Source organism: Sinocyclocheilus anshuiensis, unplaced genomic scaffold (assembly GCF_001515605.1).
Source record: "Sinocyclocheilus anshuiensis isolate Anshui unplaced genomic scaffold, SAMN03320099.WGS_v1.1 scaffold2688, whole genome shotgun sequence".
NCBI classification, from domain to species: domain Eukaryota; kingdom Metazoa; phylum Chordata; class Actinopteri; order Cypriniformes; family Cyprinidae; genus Sinocyclocheilus; species Sinocyclocheilus anshuiensis.
Window position 1 is genome coordinate 64,135 of NW_015543988.1, and position 3,757 is coordinate 67,891.

The window sequence follows — 3,757 nt, forward strand, 5'->3', positions numbered from 1 at the left end:
GTAATCAGGCAACATGAAAGCTCAAATAAAGAAGTCTTTGTTCACAGCTCTCAGTTAAAATTAGACAGACATCACATTGCTGACAGTCATCAATTAAGGCAGTGGCCTCTGTGACTGTAAACAGAACATGTCGCCACTTGCTTTCCGTGTCCAACAATTGCATCAACATGAAGGTCAGTTATCAGCTTACTAGACTAGATTGTAACAGGTAATAGGTGACTTTACTGTCAAAGATTGATAAAGCATCTATGTATCTATAAAAAACAGCAACATGGGGAACTTCTCCCATGTCTATACAAAACAGGAACAGTTGCATCCTCTTTTAAAGAATAATTAAAAAAAAAAAATTCCCTTATATGTTTACACTGGACGTGGTTGTGCAACTCCAAAACTTCAGTGTTTGTGTGGTGTTGGGATGGTTTAAACTGCTCGACTTCACAGTGAAGCCTTAAGAATTTCTTGAATTCTTGTTGCTGAAAGAGGTCAAGACTGTTGTCTTTTTATCACACTTTTAACGCCTGCTATCTTTCATGAAGATCGCAAGAAGCACTGTATGTGCGAGAAACGCACTCTATCAACAAAGCACAGCGCTGTTTGCCACATGTTTGCAAATTCAGCAACACCTAATAAAGACATGGCATTTGTTAATAATAGCGTGTATACTGTTATTATCACCATTTAATATTATGCATGCATCTTTTTGACAGGAGGAATAAGTTTTGGTCAAACTGGGACACGGGAAGGACTCGTGATACCCTGGTCTGCTCTCGGCTTTGGTTCCCAAATATTTGATGCATGAAACTCACATGATGACTCGCTTTCACATATCAGTGCATCAATCTAAAAATAATTGATCTTTGACACACGTGGCACATTTAAAGGTTTTATTGTTTCATTCCACTGCGAAACATAGAACTTCCCCACATTAGATTCACTTTTATGTTCTGCTGCTGCAGGTGAAGTGAAACTCGTGCACACATGAGCGTCACCTGCAACTTTGGCGCGGTAGCAAAGCTGACTGCTCATTGGCTTGTTATTTCAAATCGGATAATTAAATTGGCTGACACTTAAAGATTTAACCACATTTGAAACTTCCATTTTTGTTTTTATAAATATCATTATTTTCAACAATATGCGAAGAACTGAAGCAATGACGCTTTAAAGATCGCTCATATTTGCATTATATTGGAAGCATTCTGGTTTTGTGGCGTCTTGTACCAAAATACGTTTACAAAAGCAATGCATTTACAAATGCATTGCGTACATACTGTCTTCACCTTCATCTAAGTGTGCAATGCATAAATATCTACGAATTCACGTAACCCGTCACTTGTCTTCTCTGAGAAAGCATTTGTAGCCTGATTAAGGTTCTTCCATATAGTTCTTAAAACTTATGTAATCACAAAATTTATCAAAATTACTTTAACCTTTTGACATTTCTATTTTATATCAATAAAAAGGTTACAAACAAACAGCTTTATATCATTATACCAAAAGGCATAGTTTAGCCTATGGTGTGCTTCTGAATATTGTCTTTGAAAAATATAGGGCCTTGTAGTCAAAACAGTTGAGAACCACTGGTGTAGTTTCGCTGCACATGACGTGCATAGCGCAGTTTTTAGATCTCAGAGAATGATTCTGCTGCTCTCAGAACTCAGCTTCAGTCAGCTCAGCTTCCTGTCCTATTCAGTGCGGCAGGGGGGCCAAGGAAATGGTGAGTCTGTAATTAAACTTAGTTTTATTATCAATATTTTATGCCCGTGCAGAAGCCTTTATAGTAGATGCAGTGTTTCATTGGCTGTTGGATGTTTCACTAGTGATATTTATTTGCAGTTGTAGTGAAAGCCATATGGTCAGTGCAAATATTGAAAATAACTCAAGTGCTGTAGATGTTTCCTCCTCCAATGTGAAAACAGGTTTTTGGTACAAAACAAACTTTGTCAGGCACTATTTTCAGGTTATATAAAACTGCTCATTCATATTATTATTCCTACCATTCCTATTGATATTACTGTTAGTTTTACCATTGCAGTTACTGCTCTCAGGAGTTCTTAAAAAGTCTGTATTGCATGGCAACTATAATGCTTAAAGGAGTTTTCTGTCTCAAAAGCTCTTCTGAAACAGTAACAGATTCAGATTCAAAATATGCTAGTTTGTTTTTGTAAATGCAACAGTGTGTGTCTGTAAAGCAAGGCTACCAGTGGTCTCAGAGCACGGTTTGGAGGAAAACCTGGTATGCAGACTTGGTTCTCCAGACTTTTAAGGTTTACCTAAACTGTTTGCACAGTCATGTTAGCTTTCAGATACTAAAGGAAGATTGTGCAGTATGTTTGACTTGACTGCACTCAAGAACATTCTTTCTCCTGTCATATTTGTGAACATTGTCAGTTGAGTTTTGAGTTCTGATCAGTTCATCAGGTGACCTAAATGATGTCCCACTTACAGAGAATGTCAAACCACTACTCGCCAGATGTGAGGTTTCGTTTGAAGTGCTGAATTTTTCAGCAAATTTCCCTTCTACCAGCACCCCAGTTTCTGAGCCGCCTCATACTTGGATGCTTTTGGGGGGTTTTTGGGTGTTTGCGTATCTTGTCAGACTTTTTTTTTTTACCAAGACCTCCGTCAGCAAATACCATGTAACACAAACTTTATGTAATCATAACCGTATCCTTATTATATTAGGTCCATGTGGTTGGTTGCTGCAGTTAAGTTTGCTTCTGAGTATGTTTTTATGTGCTGCTTTATTCTGAGACCCTTTGATGAATGTTTGATGTCCCTAGTATTGTACTGTAGGTCCTGTCTATCATCATTGCTGTTCTTTTGTAACAAGTCAACCATGTCAAAGCTCAAAAAAGGAATAAATAAATAAATAAATAAATAAAGTAATAGTTGGTCCCAAAATAAAACATTCTGCTACCATTTACTCACCCTCAAACCATTCTAACTTTTGTTCTTCTGTGAAATGCAAAAAGAAAAACGCTTTGAATAATGTGCTGGTCACTCTTTTCCATGCAATTGCTATGAATGGGGAATATAGGATTATTATATGACTTTACAAAACTATCAGAAGTACGACCTTTATGATATTTTTTATATATTTATCATCATAGGACTTTTTCCAGCCCTAATTGAAATAACATGGAAAACAAACCGAACTCTGTTTCCACAGAAAAAAAAAGTAAAACCAGTTTAGAATGACATAAGGGTTGAGTAATGATGATAAAATCAGTATTTTCTGGTAAATTTTGCCTTTAAATCTAATTGAAACGGTCCGAATTCCCTCTTACTACTAATATTTTCTGTTGTATAGTGTTATTTTGATCTGTCTTGCTCATAGACCATAAAGGAAATACGACCAAAGCAGGATTTCAGCCTCCTGTTTTTCAGCTTCTGTCTCAAGCAATCACACCTGTGAAACTTTTGTTTGTGTGTCTTATATAAACTATGTTTTTACTATCCCACAAGTCTTTCACTTTCAGTTGAGGCCAAATTTAAACATTTACCAAAACTATGTCTATTAACTTTAGTCACATATCTGCAGCGTTGAGGTTTTTGGTTAACTCGAGGTGTTGGCAGTGAGGAACTGTAGATCAAAAGATGGCTGTCTATGTCTTTGTCGCGATATATAACAGGTCACTTGTGTCATTAAGCCAGATGTGAAAGTGTGAAATAAAGAAAAGAGCTGGCAGGATGAGTATTCACACTTTGGGAGCTGTCATAATGGGGAAAAAAGCAACAATATGTTCAGTTAAAAATA